This window comes from Schistocerca cancellata, chromosome 2, assembly GCF_023864275.1.
Source record: "Schistocerca cancellata isolate TAMUIC-IGC-003103 chromosome 2, iqSchCanc2.1, whole genome shotgun sequence".
NCBI lineage: Eukaryota > Metazoa > Arthropoda > Insecta > Orthoptera > Acrididae > Schistocerca > Schistocerca cancellata.
In genome coordinates, this window is record NC_064627.1 from 1,081,264,991 (window position 1) to 1,081,280,892 (window position 15,902).

The window sequence follows — 15,902 nt, forward strand, 5'->3', positions numbered from 1 at the left end:
AAGTGGAGTGGAAGTCATTTCATAGAATTACCACCTCGTCCAACACGCAGCATTCTATTCGATGGCGCGGGTACTTATTTGGTATCGAGGTTCATAACTGAAAGCGATTTTGTAACGAGAATACGTATACAGGTCTCAAAAAGATAGCAGTTGGACTATGGAGTTCATAAAAATGAAATACTGCGAGCAACTGATGTGAAAATTATGTAGAGGCATGGACGCTTTTCCCAACCAGTCGTGGGACTAACAAAGCCAGAGAGAAATCGTACTATGAACAACTATTAGATTCGGTGAGAAGGAAAAAGGTTGGTCACATATGACGAGGAGTACACGCGAAAAATATCTACAAGCTTCGAAAATTTTTACTACCAGAAATACGAGAAAGATAAATCACAGAATTATGTGATGTTTAAAGCTTTCCCGGCGTACTGATTGTTCCATAAAAACACGGGAGAACTGCCGGAAATCAGTAACTTCCTGCCACGATATTTCGGCGCAGAGTCTTCTGGCCATCTTCAGGTGAATGCCACTGTAGTAGTACTGGCGAGTACGCGCTGAGCTCCGCTATTTAAAACCTTCTGAGGTGACATTGTGCATGCGCTGCTCAGTGTGCGAGCTCATAACGGCTCCGTGCGCTGCGCCTCGCGCCCTCCACTGCGAAAGCCTGGCGTATCGGTGTCAGGTCGATTTCCATCTTTATGCAGATAACTACGTCGACTAAGAAGTTTCTCTATAACAGGATTCCAAGCAGAGTTCAGCTGATAACCGCTATCTCGATTGATGAGAGTCTCGTTGTCAGACAATCTTATTTCCACAGATTCATTGATAATCGAGCTCCAAAAGTTTGATGTATGGGCCAAAATTTTTGTGTCGTTGTAATTCATGGAATGGTCTGTGGAAATACAATGTTCGGCGATTGCGGACTTGGTGGGTTGGAGAAGGCGAGTATGCCGTTGGTGTTCCACAATGCGTTCCTGCACAGTTCGTGTTGTTTGCCCTAAATATGATTTGCCGCATTCACACGGAATTTTGTAAACACCTGGTTTACGCAGGCCCAGGTCGTCTTTAACGGATCCCACCAGTGATGAAATTTTGGAAGGAGGGCGAAAGAATTATCATAGCATAAACAAAGATATTAAATTAAGTCACAAGGGAAAACTGATGGAAGACTGGCTCCAGCAAAGAATAATTTGCTTATAAAAATGATACGGTGCTCAACAATGCTCAATGTCTCTCCTGAAAACTGTACGTAAGGGAGGAAGAAAAATGTTTAAGATATAGCGTCATTAGATGATGAGACATCTTGCAGAGATAGCAGTTTCGCTCAGGGTACAGAATATCTTCAAACCACACAAATTTCACAAATAGCCGATGGTTGCGCAGTGAGAGGCATGCATGATGGAGCACCAGAACATTTTACTGTTGACATAAGACGGCAATTAATGCGCCAGTACTGTGCTAGATGGATACGTCCTTCAGGACCTATACGTTTGCTTTCAAAATTACCTGCCCTCATTCATCTGGGTTTTCCGTATGAGGCCATCTAAGAAACGAGGAGTACTTCACTCTTGTGGATACAGTTGAAGATCTGCAACAGTCAATTGCACACTGTTGTCAAGATTTATGGCATGATCCGGGGATATCTGAAACCATTGCAGGGACGGGTGCAGCTTTGATTCCTCCTCTGACACTTGTGAGCGTACGGTAGATTTGTTGTATTCTAAGAAACGCAGTAAGAAATACACAGCTGTATCAGTACATCTTATTAAAGTCGATGGATTTCGGTGAAGGATCAGACCATCATCGGGTGAAAAAACGTCTCAAATAAGCATTCCGTCTCAAATATTAGCTGTATGTGCGTAACATAAATGTTGCATTAAGCTCAGAGAGGCTAGTGTGTGTGTTTTATCTTGCACTTAACAAGTAGGTCAAGGACCACCCGGTAGAGACATTAAGGCTTTGTAAAGATACAGCAAATATTGGTTAAATCTACTGTCAGCACATCACAGTTACCAGCATTACCTATGGCGCAAATATTGAATGCATACACTTGAAAAAAATATAAATCTTATTTCGTCTTGTTTATTTCCTACGGGATATATACTACTGCATTTCTGACTTTGCCTGAAATTTATATACTTCCTGCCTTCGATAATCAGTTAAAGCATTTCTTCTGTTACCAAGAGTTTCTTCGCGGTGATTTTGCTTCTCTGTACAACATCTGTAACTGCCGTTATTAGAGAGATACCTACTCTCATATTCCTTATTGCAGTATATAAATCCTTTGCGAATTTCAAACGCATTGCACTCCTCAGTACTTCACTGTTCCATTTCCTTCCACAATCATTCTTCAAGGTGACTGATTTGAACTTCCCTTTACTGTTAAATATCACTCAGTTGTGGTTTAATCCTATCACTGCTCCTGGGTACGTCCTACAATCAAATATTCGATTTCTAAACCTATGCCTGAGCATGAAGTAATCCAGCTAGGACCTGCCCGTATTTCCCTGTGTTTCCCAGCATCCTCTTCTTCTTACGATTCTTGAACGAAGTATTCGCTATTACTAAATGATATTTATTACATGACTCAATTAGTCTTTCTCCTCTTTCATTTCTGTTATGAAGTCCATATTCTCCCGTAACCCTTACTCTTACTCCTTCCCCTACAACCGCATTACAGTTTATACGAATGTTAAATTCTCATATCCGTTTACATACCGAATTCACCATTCTGACATGCTTTCTCTATCTCCTCATATTCTGCTTGCGACGTCCGTATGTATACCTGCACTATTGTTTTCGGTATTGGTTGGCTGTCGGATATGATGAGTACAACCCTATTACATAACTGCTGTCGAATATGATGAGAGCAATCCTATCACTTAACTGTTCACAGTAGCTTTCTCGCTCTTCTCTACTTTCCTTTTCGTAATTAATCGCACTCCAATCATATCGTTTTCCGTAGCTGCCCGTAGTCCTTTCATTCTTTGCATTTCACGTCACTGACCTCCACTGCATCTCCTTTGGGCCATAGCATTTCCCTTTTCACATTTTCTAACTTCCTTACTACCTTCAAGGCTGTTTCACCATTTCATCCTGGTAGTTTACACCGTCGCATTCCTCCCCGGAAATCTGAATGGGAAACTAGTCCGAAATATTTTGCTAATAGAGAGATCATCACGCCACTTTTTCGACTGCAGGCCTCGTGTCCTGTTCACACACATTATGTGTCTTGAAGCGCAGTGGTTTCCATTGCTTTCTGTATCGTCATGAAGTCGATCATTGACAATTCTCGTGCCTTTTCGGGGCAGTTTCCCACCCCAGGGGCAAGAGAGTGCCCTGAATCTCTGTCCGATCCACTCCCTCTTTGACGAGGCCATCGGCAGAGCGAAGGTGATTTGTTATGCCGGAAGTCTTCGGCCGCCATTACTGATGACCTTTATTCGAAATTTAAGCAGTGGGTGGGTTCTAATCCAGAACCGAGTACGTTTTTGATTAGTAGTCAAAGACGCTACACCTAGACTACACTGACACCAGTATAGGAGTCCAGACAAAATGACGCAGTAGTTTGATGAAGAGGACTATAGCATGGCAGTTTGTTTCCTGGAACAATCCTTACTGAGGTTTGGGAGTGTAAAACTTCAATGCACGATAAACTGTCACAGTAATACCAGTAACAGTAGCAGATCATCTCTCTGTGAAGCACAGGGAATCACAAAAGAGAGGTCGGCTCTCATGTTCAAATTGTCTAATTACCATGGAAGTATTGTGTCTTACTACCGGGTGGTTGTAGTTAAATTGACATAGTTCCGTGTGGTGTAGTGCGGGCTGCATACATCGCTGGATGCTAAAACTTCGTAGATATGTCCAATAATCAGTGGGTTCACGGAGCATGTTGAAGAAAAATAATAGACTCTCTGTCAGCCGCTGAACATACGGCGCTATAGGCAGTCAGAATATGAAATGGCTACGCGAGGTAGGCAGATGGTTTGAGGCGTCTTGTCACGGTCCGTGCGGCTTCCCATGTCGGAGGTTCAAGTCCTCCCTCGGGCATGGGTGTGTTTGTTGTCCGTAGCGCAAGTTAGTTTAAGTTAGATTAAGTATTGTGTAGGCATAGGGACCGATGACCTCAGCTGTTTGGTCCCATAAGACCTGACCACAAATTTCCGAAAATGTGAAATGTTTCCTGTTCTGGTGTCCGAAAGCTGTTTGTCGCTTGGTGACGAGTCTTGATTTGTTTTGTGAAGTGACTGTTGTTCTAAAGGGTTCAGGAGGTTGCAGCTTTCCGCATATGTGCAGTGGTTATTGAGAAGAAAGACCGTGCACTACAGGCAACATTCTTTTGTCAGAATGCCAGCCATAGCGGCGATATATTGCGGCAGTATCGCCGACAACAGCAGCTGCAAACGGCCTCATGCCAGTAGTTCGGCTACAGAATAAGCTCAAGAGATCTGAAGAAAAATCCATGGGAAAACAATATTGTGGCAGTGAATCTCCACAGTGCGTCACATAACGTCTAAGCTCCACATGAGGAGTGCAGTAACATGAGCTAAACTTGTACATCGTGCGTGTTATTTCATATGCCACCTAAGCCAGCCTCTGATAGATTTGAAACCACTCCCACAGACACGTTCACCCATGAGTCACATGCAATATTTACATTCGGTATATACTGTGACTGATTAAATTGGTTGAAATGGCTCTGAGCACTATGGGACTTAACTGCTGTGGTCATCAGTCCCCTAGAACTTAGAACTACTTAAACCTAACTAACCTAAGGACATCACACACATCCATGCCCGAGGCAGGATTCGAACCTGCGACCGTAGCAGCAACGCGGTTTCGGACTGAAGCGCCTCAGCGCGGTTCCGGACTGAAGCGCCTAGAACCGTTCGTTCACAACGGCCTTCTGTGGCTAATTAATTGGTATTGCTATATTATCCTGTTCTGAGTTAATCTCAGCGGTAAAGCTCCAGTAACGAACTTTACTCATTGTGTGGGATTCCCTTAGATGTACGGAGAGCGTGGGTGGCTAATTAAAGTGTTCAAACGTCCCCTTAAAAAAATTATACATGACTGTGCTTAAACTGACACAATATTTTTAGCGCAAGGCAATCTGACTTTCAATAATCCCTACAAAAGAATGGCCCTGACTAACATTAACCCATACCTTTCACAAATCACTTACCTCACGAAGATCTTCGTTACTCAAGCTACTGCAATACAAGAAGTGCCACTACTGCCAGCTAAATAAAAGATTCAAACTACTGAAGGCACTAACTACTGATAGGCATAGTTAGCAAATGAAAGATTTTAATAGAGAACAAACAATGTATTTACTTTAATAATCATAATATATATGCCATCCAGTCTTACAAATTTCAAATCTCCGCCATTTCTCTCCCCACATCCACCACTGCTGGCGCCTCACCTCCTACTGCGCAACGCTACGCGCTGTTAACATCCAGCTGCCCAACACTACAATGGCAGACAACAATGCAAACCAGCCACAGACTGCACATAGCACAGCCAATGATTTTCATGCAGAGCGCTACGTAACGTTGCCAATAACAAAATCTAAACAGCCTACTTACAGTGTGATTCACAACCAGCTATGGTGTAACAGTCTCGTGTCTCCTTCGCTCGTTTTGGCCAACGAAACTTTCAGCTGCCACTAAATGATGCGCTGTGGAAGGAACATATGGGATCATACAGCAAAAGTTGCCCACATCCTTGGGAAAGGGGGAGAGGAGGCGCAATCCAACCCATCCCTAGCTCTCAGGCAAAGGAAAAAGTTTAGTGCAGTCATTCGTTTTTCTTTCTAGAAAATGATCTAAAAATTGGTATACGTATGTTTTTCATAGGGTCAGAACTGGCAGTTTTTATGGCTACTTACAGATGTCCATTCGTCTTCCAAACGTCTTCCCTCGCACGTCTTGCCCCTTCCCGTTGTATACACCTGTAACGTTAGGGGCAAAGCCTTCCATAGGTGCTGAGCTATCCTTCTAAAAGAGAAACAGGCCGATAAAGAGATATTTAAAGAAATATACTCTGGGATATGAGAGGGAGAAAATCTGTGAGGCTACGTTACTGAATTATTGCTTTTAAAGCACAGTAATTTAGTCATTTTCAGCAACTGTACTTGCATACATCGAAATAAGCAGCATACCGTTGGATAAAAGATGTTTAATTTCCTTACCGGTTTCAGGCACTTAGAATCGTTCTTCACCAATCTGTACACAAAATACAGAGTCCACCACAAAAACGTATACAAATTTTAAGGAACTAAAAGTATTACTTTTGTGTTTATTTTGCGTTTAATAAGTGATCACACAAGTTGTGCAACCTTCAGTTTAGCACATGGTTACCTTAAATGTTCAAAATGTTCTCCGTTGGCGACTATACATATAACAGAACGACGAGCGGTCGCCGCAACTACGTCAGTCAGTGTTACAGTGGAGATCGCTGCACATGTCGCTGTAATCTCCTGGTGAAGTTCCTCCAGCGCCCTACTAAGCCTCTAGATGATAGTCGACACCACACATGAACTCCTGGTAAATTGACCGCTTCATCCACATAAACATGCCGATTTTCCGGTGCCGAGTACACACTGTTATGCCGATTCACGGTTCATTTAAGTTTAAACTGTGCCTTGTCACTCCACGCTACCTTCATCACAAATTGTTCGTCATTAGTTACCATTTGCTGATTCGATCCGCAAAATTTTACTCGGCGATCATTAATCGCGTGCAGTAATCGTGGAATAAAAACTTTCAACTTTTCAGCTTTCAGAATTCTTCGTACACGGGCGTAGCAGACTTCTGTGGAGAATTAACAAACGTCTCTAACACGAGAGACGACGAAGCAGGACTTGTAGCTGTACGCTATCTTCCTGAAATTCCTTTGTGGATATCATGAATCGTTCCATGCAATTCCTACATGTCAATGATTTTTATTTGATAGGCGGGTTGGAGATTCTGTTTCAAACCCCCTCCTCTTCTGACGTTGCGCTTCAACGGCATTATCAAACTTGAAAAACCACTTCACAATACATTTTCGTTGCTCGAATGTCAAGCGTGCTCCAGCCATCTTGTTTTGTCAATACCGAGATGAAAGTACTAACATCTGTTGAGCCAAAGACCACACTACAACAGACTCGTTACTCAAATCTAACGAAAATATCGATATCTCGATAGGTCCTTACAAAGAGAGTATACATTTTTCTGGTGGACTCTGTATACCAAAAATAAGTAAAAGTTAAATGTTGTTGTTGTTGTGGTCTTCATTCCTGAGACTGGTTTGATGCAGCTCTCCATGCTACTCTATCCTGTGCGAGCTTCTTCATCTTCCAGTACCTACTGAAACCTACATCCTTCTGAATCTGCTTAGTGTATTCATTTATTGGTCACTCTCTACAATTTTTACCTTCCACGCTGCCCTCCAATACTAAACTGGTGATCCCTTGATGCCTCAGAACATGTCCTACCAACCGATCCCTTCTGCTGGTCAAGTTGTGCCACAAATTCCTCTTCTCCCCAGTTCTATTCAGTACCTCCTGATTATTTAATGATCTATCCATCTCATCTTCAGCATTCTTCTTTAACACCACATTTCGGAAGCTTCTGTTCTCCTCTAGTCTAAACTGTTTGTCGACCTTGTTTCACTCCTAACAAATACTTTCAGGAAAGACTTCCTCACACTTAAATCTATACTCGATGTTAACAAAATTTCTCTTTTTCAGAAACGCCGTCCTTACCATTGTCAGTCTACATTTAATATCTTCTGTACTTCGACAACCATCAGTTATTTTGCTTCCCAAATAGCAACAGTCGTATACCATTTAAGTGTCTCATTTCCTAATCTAATTCCCTCAGCATCACTTGATTTAGTCTTTTACATTCCATTATCCTCGTTTTGCTTATGTTGATGTGGATCTTATATCCTACTTTCAATACACTCTGCATTCCGTTCAACTGCTCTTCCAGTTCCTTAGCTGTCTCTGACTGAATTACAATGTCATCGGCCAACGTCAAAGTTTTATTTCTTTTCCATGGATTTCAATTCCTACTCGAATTTTTTCTTTTATTTCCTTTACTGCATGCTCAGTATAAAGATTGAATAACATCGGGGAAAGGCTACAACCCTGTCTCACTCCCTTCCTAACCACTGCTTCCTTTTCATGTGCCTCCACTCTTATAACTGCCATCTGGTTTCTGTACAACTTGTAAATATCCTTTCGCTCCCTATATTTGACCCCTGCCACCTTCATAATTTGAATTAGAGTATTCCAGTCAACGCAGTCAAAAGCTTTCTCTAAGTCTACAAATGCTAGAAATGTAGGTTTGTCTTTCCTTAATGTATCCTTTAAGATAATTCGGAGGGTCAGTATTGCCTCGCGTGTTCCTACATTTCTACGGAATCCAAACTGATCCTCCCAGAGTTCAGCTTCCACGAGTTTTTTCATTCGTCTGTAAAGAATTCGTGTTATTATTTTGCAGAAGTGACTTATTAAACTGTAAAGTTAAATAAAGATATTAAAATTAAGCACGAAAAGTTAAAGAATGGAAATTTAAAAAAATGGTATATACTGTTAACTCTCGCATTATTGGCGAGGGTGAACAATAAGAAGTATGCAGTATATTGCTGTGATCCTAAAAATACAAGACGAACAAGTAATACAATAATGAATCCATTCCACTAATAAAATAAGAGCTGGTAAATGGTTACATGTGGTTCATAGTGCCTATACATAAATGGTATGAAGAAGTAAGAAGCTATGCGTAGGCACTATGCCACATGAAATCAGTTTTATATTTGTTAAATCTTTTCGTCCTTAATTTTAATATTCTTTTCTAACTTCTATTTATTTGTAGCACATTTTATTTACAGCCTTCTCAAGGAGGACTCTAAGTTAAGATATTAAATTTCTTTTGTTCAATTGTTTGCTTGTTATTTCGATATATGTATACTTCCAAAGTAACTGAGATTTGTACCGTTTTTTAACAAAGCCAAATTTTAATGGTATACACTTGAAACTTCCACTTTGATGGTAAATACATAAATCTGTAAATATTTTTATAGGATCATGATAGTATTTAATCTGAGTGAACCTTGTAAATAAAAATTTATGACAACGCGTGCAAAAAGAGGAACAACCGCACTGCTGCTGTCTAGAGCTTGTGAGCTCACTCATTCTCGTATCTGTTGGTTTTACACAACATGAAAGTTTCGCTCTGTGTGTTGAACCACTTAAGTAACTATTGTAATGGTTGGTAATATTTCGTGTCTGTAATGTCTGTACGAATTCTTGGCGAGCAAATAATATTCGTTGTGTTCTTAAATGTGTATTTCAGGATTGTAATAGAAGATACGGTACCGCGGTGCCTGTGTTGCTCAGAAGTGCGATGCAGTGTTCCTTCGAACATGCAGGCATGATTTACGACATACGGAGGTTTGCGTGTGGCCGTGGAACATGCTCAGATAGCCTACTGGTAAGGCGACCGCTCGCGATAAGCGGGATATCCGGATTCGGATCCCGGGTCGGCACATTTTGTCATTTTCGTCAATCTGTCGTACAGCTGATGGTTCTCCATATTGGAAACTGCGAATACTTTTCATGCTTATCAAATAGCAGAGTTTGATAAGGAAATGTTGCACGGCGAGCAAATAGACGCTAAATGCCTTCTCCCCTTATCTATTTCTGTTAACGAAACTGCTGCGTCCCTGAAATATTTCGTACCAATCAGTCGCCAGTAACTTACGGAATATATTTCGTTAGAATTGTACGTTGATCGGTCATCAGCCATCTAAGAAGCGTGTTAATCAGTTTTCTCACTGCTCAGGTGCTCCAGCATAGGCAGACAGAGTCTTTGAGCTAAAAAGCATTGAATGTATGTGATCTGTCTATTTCGCGCAGAACTACAAGGTGTGTTTAATTAAGTTTCTGGCCCCCAATTTCAATGAGCCTGTCATTTATCCATCTCATTTAACTACGAATAAATGAAACTTCTAAAGGAAAACGCGTCATTACCAACATCTCGGTCACGTTAGATACCACTTAGTTTGACGGAGCTAGTAATTTTCTAATGCAGATGGGATCGTGTGACATAGATGGATAATTATACGAGAAAAACGTTCGTGTCTTATAATTGAGCACAGCTTTAAATGATCTCCAGTTGCAACTGATGGTTTTCATACCGGTGACATGAATGCTGAATGCATTTACACAAGCCGAACTCATTGCGATCGTCTCGCTCGCAGAAGGCAGGAGTATCTGTGCATTTACAGAGGATTTCAACTACGCCCACCCACACAGAACACCCATTATCAACAGGGCGGTGTTAAAATCTCCCGCGAAAATCTGTCAACTTACTGCATAGCGTACATACCAAAAACTGGCATCTTTTAGTACGAACCCAGTGCACAGAGCGTGCCACTTCTCGCAGGAAACTGGGACCAGCTAAACATCAGCAATGAGAACTTAGGTAGAAACTTTCGTTAAAATCCACGAGGGGTGGATGAGGAGGATAATAAGAACTGTACACCGAGTACCTCAGATTTCCTTTGTGCTGTCACTAGTATTTGAATCTTTCTGTGCAAAATGTGACAAAACTCAAGATAGAATAGAGCTATGCTCAAATGACAGAGGCTATTTTTCTCTCATGTAATTCTCTGTCTGTTTAACGTATCCAAAATTACGAGTTGATCCAAGATAGTGGCTTCCAAAATAGCCACCATGTTGGAAACATAGCCTCGCGTATTTTATACATCTCCCATATGATATTACATTGTTAAATTTCCCCACTTCCTTTTTCGTAGAACAATGTTTCCAAACGTGAAGACAACTTTCTGTGCTTCGGCGCCTGAGAGCGATTAATACAGGTGCAGAGCCGGGGATTCATGTGCCATTAGTCTGAATATCTTATTTGAAAATTACTTTCGGCATATAGAGAATCAGCTCGTGCAAGTAGTGACTCAGACGCACTAGTAACTGACAGAGCCAAAATTTTCAGATCGTTTAATGTAGAAGACGGAGGTAGTGTTACCAACATTGTTATAGCATGATTTACAGGTGTTACAAGGAATTTTAAGAACGACAGGAAAATATGTACTATTACCAAGAGTGATAGGAAACAAATTACTTCTGACTAATCAATATAAAATACCTCTTGTATCCTGCCTGGGAAGCGCGTGGGTCTGTTCCTGCGATCTGTAAAAGAGGCCGAACGAAGGAAGCGAGTAGGAGCAGGTGAGGTAAAGCATTTCGGTACAGCAGGTAAAGTTAAAGCACCTTTACTAGTGTATAAACATATACAAACACATTACTTAACTTTTGGTACAGATGAGCACGTAGGTGCGAAGCCGTTCATGTATCAAATCTAACAGTTACTGGAAGTTACAAAGGCAAAGACTATACTCTTGATGAAATGGTCAGAAAGTAGAGCGGCGCTCGTTGAGCTCCATAGCGTCAGCTAGGGGCGTTGTAGCCGGCGTAGTTCGTCCGCTCTCGCAGTGCCAACCTACGAGCGTGAACCTACGCTGGGGCATTGGAACTATCGATACCACAATATTCAGCTCGGACGACGAAGCTGTGGAGCAAGGAAACTTAGAAGCATTGTTCAGGACACCCTGGACAATTACGCGTCGGGCTTAGTTATGAGGGATCATAAAGTCGCACTGTGGTATGACTGCTCTGTTAGAAAGTTAGTACGAAAGAACAGAGAGCTCCATCAGAGATTAGCGAAAAGTAACACTCTAATTGACAAACAAAATTGAACGGACTCACCATGAGCGTAAGGGAAGCAATCCGGAAGTGCCCCATGAATTAGTAGAATTTCGCCTACCCATATCACTAAATATCTTAAGAGCTCTGGTCTTACGTAAACACCACAAGCAGATCGATATCATCTACTCACTGGCTGTGACCATGATGGCACTGAAACGGTAGATAAAGAGAGAGAGGGCCGAAATATTGACTTCAGTTTTCTGAAATTGGTTGACCGTGGAGTATCGTAATATGGTTTCTCACTTGAATGATCGCTGGAAACCGAAATGTCAGACAGCGAAATAAGTGATGACAGAATAGAAAATCAAGTAAAATTTCGTAACAACGAAAACTATACAGTCCGGAAGAGACAACCTGTGGGGTTACACACAAATTATGCGAATGAACCTGCTTCCATTCTAGCACCAGTTTATTTAAGGTCGCTGGAGCATTCGGGGTACCAAGCGATCATAAAGAAGTGCATATTATTCCAGTTTTTAAGTGTCTTCGACTGATGCCCATAATGATAGGCCTTGACGCTGACAAATATCTGTTGCAGAAATATAGAAAATGTTGTATGCCCACGAATTATGACATTTCTGGAAAACAAATATCTTTTCTGTAAAAACCAACAAGGACTCCGTAAGCAGGATTCTAAATCACAGCTCAAGCTGTTCGTTCATGAAATCCAGAACTTCAGAGACAAAGGCGTCCGGGTTGGCGCCGCGTTCTTTGCCTTCCGGAAGGCACTCGATACAGTGCAGCGCTGTCGTTGAGTGAGAAAAACAAGATGTTATCCAGTGATTTGTGACTCGTTTCAGATTTAAGGGTCAAATTTCAACACCCTTCTCTTATCCGGACAAAATCGAAAGATATAGTGGTAATTTCTGCACTGCTCCGAGGGAGTGTTAAATGGCCAGTACTGTTTGCAGTATACATCAGTTATCTAACTCCTATCGTCGGTTGCTCCGTGACATTTTTTTTAGATTATGCTATTGTCTGCCGGAAGGTGTTAACACCAGAAGAATGCAGCGAATTGCAGTAAAGCCTGCTAGTTAATGTTAAACATAAATAAATGCAACATATTTCTCGTGAAGAGGCGGAGAGGGCCATTAGTGTTCCATTATGATATTCGTGAAACCTGACTAGAAACAGTAAAGACCGTAATAAACATAGGAGTAATCACGCGGATGTTACTTGAAGTGGAGCGACCACACAAAGTTAATTGTAAAACATCAGACATATCGCAGAGTTTCATTTTCTTAAGATATTACAGAAACGTAATTGATTTATGAAATAAATGGCCTACGAAACACTAGTTCGACTGATTGTTCAGTATTGTTCGTCATGGACCCTTGCCAAGTAGCGTCAGCAGAAGAGGTAGAGAATGTTACACAAACTGTCTATCTAAATTGACCTCAGCAGTACTTTTAATCGGTGATATATGAAAATTTGTGCCGGACCGGGACTGAAACCCGTATTTCTCTCTTTACGCGACCGGTTGCCTTAGCTCTTTCGGCTAACCTACCACGTCTCGAGAGTTGACCCAAACTTCGATATGTCACTCACATCTCCTAATGATCGCATCTTCAAAGTAAACACTCTAGTAACGAATTCACAGAATCCGGATACTGATGGCTGATATGTGCAAGTATCGATATATCTGATTGTCTACACGTGGAGTGCATAGGGGGCCTCAAGATGGCATTAATGAGATGCCGAAACTAGTCGTCTAAATAAAACAAATTTTGAAAATAAACGGTTTCTTGGCGATATTTCTTTGGTAAAAAGTCAACAATCTGAGTCTTGTGGTATGTGTGATGGTCGTATGCCCCTATAAAACATTCCTGAATTTTTTTTAATCCTCATATTATAGCTAAAGCCTCTTTCTCAGGTACTGTATAGCTCTTCCCGAATTCACTAAGGATATGACACGCAAAAGAAACCAGTTTATTTTAAATATGTCTATTTGCTTCAAATTCCTGAAATACAGAAACCAACAACTGATAATGTGCACTTGTAACCTCCCCCTCACTTACCGACCTTAATGACAGTGAAAAATGAAACCGCGTGTACCTAATGGGAGTTTTGGAAAAGCAATCGTCACCGAAGTTAACCTGTCGGTAAAGAGGGAGGAAAGGGTTACATCTAAATGAAAAGAAATGTGCTAATGAAACTGGTGGAAATTAATTTTGAAAAGGGGTAAAGTTAATAAAGAAAGTAAATGTGCAGCCGTTACGTTAACAATTAACTAGCGGTAATTAGGTATTTCAGATTTGGGGGAAATCACGGTCGCCAGTCCTAAGGACAATTACTATAGTAACTGAAAAAGAAAGGTTATTACACATATAATTAGCACTAGAAGCGTGGCAACTGAAGGTTGACACGTCTCATGTGAAAACTGAAAGTTTGTCGGAAGTAATAAATTTCGCTACACCCTGACTTAATTTAGCAAAAGAATTAATAAAACCGAAAAATCGAAAGTTAATTGGGTGACTGAAGTTAATAGTGAGCTTTCTTTCTGAAGCACATCGAAATTCAGTAAAATACGGTTAGTCTTGGACTACCTCAACAATCATTTCAAAAACTACTTGAATCTACGCAATTTAGAAATAAGAGATTTAACTTTGAACCTGAATTAAATGATTCTGAACAATTAACAATAGTAAAATTTAGTACGTACCAAGCTGAGCTGCAGTCACAGGTAAGCTAAAATACGGTAACAAAACTCGCACTCTTAATTTGTGCTTGTGTAATCTAACTTTGAAATTAAAGCATTGAAATGATGTTACTTTAATGCTGGCGTCTGAATTTCAAATGAGTGACTTCCAAAATTTCGTGATATATAACACATGACCAATTTAGATTCAGGAACAGTGTACTATCAGGTTCCTTTGACACCTAATTCGTAAAAATATAATGCATTACTTTCGCCAGGCAAGTGATGTCGCTATAAAGTGATACGTATGGGCTAAATAAGTCCATTTCTGTGTTTGTTAGAGCATTGGATAAAGTATTAAGTAATGAAATATACTCTTAAATTTCTGTATACACTGATCATAAAATGACTGAAACCAAAACATGGAAAGAAAGCTTCTGTTGGATACGTATTTAAAGCTCTAATAAAGGGGCAACGACGCTTAGCTCAAAGAATTGTCATTTCATAAGGAAAGAGATAAAATACCTGAAGCACATTGTTACCATGAAAGTTATCGAGAAAGATCTCTAGAAGGAGATAGCTGTATGAAGTTGTCAGAGAGCAAAATCCGAAAAGCAACAGAAAGCTTTTTCAGGCATGTGTTCGTTTCGTCATATATGTTTATGCTAAAGCATTTAATGAAACAAATTTAACAATTTACCCACAAAGATGAATGCACTCATATGGACTCAAGAGCGTGAAGTACACTACAATCAGTTGCAGAAAATCTAGCAAGGATATTCACTTATTCGGCCGGAATTTAAGCGAATTTATTATATGGCTAAAGACAGTGGGTAACGCCGGAAATGCATATCCTCCTATTTCCATCTATTGTACTATTTTTTTCCTTGCTTTGTTACCTCAAGATATGACATTTCTGTCTCTTTGTATATTGTAATTGTTTTACTATTTGTATATTTATGCATTTATGTCGATGTATAATTGGTTTGTTTCGTAAATATTGTTTGTATTTTTACGCTGGGTCTTGCCTAGGGAAAACTGCTATCGAACGATTACGTCGATAGGTCGTGTGAAGAATCAAAGTGTGTAGGATCTTTGGTAGTGTTAACTCTGCCGCGTGGAGCGCGGGCTGAGAGAAAGAGTGTGGCGGGAGTAGCGAGTGGAGCAGGTGTGTTGTGTGACGCTCCCGCGAGTTGCCGCGCTTTCGGGATTTGGCAGCATGTAATTGCGCTCGACTTGCGATGATAGTTTCTGACATGGTGTCGCGGACGGGAAGCATTAGCTGGCGCACATCAAGAGCCCGTTTCGCCTGGTGACCGTGTCGAGAAGAAGGCGCGCCAACATCCAGCTTCTGCAACAGCGACGGCCGACAATGAGTGACTGTCGCCACCTCCTCGATCGACGGCTTCAAACCTTCAATCCACCAACAAGGAAGACTGGAAGCAAGTAAAGTTTTAGAACTGTATGGCAGACCTCAGC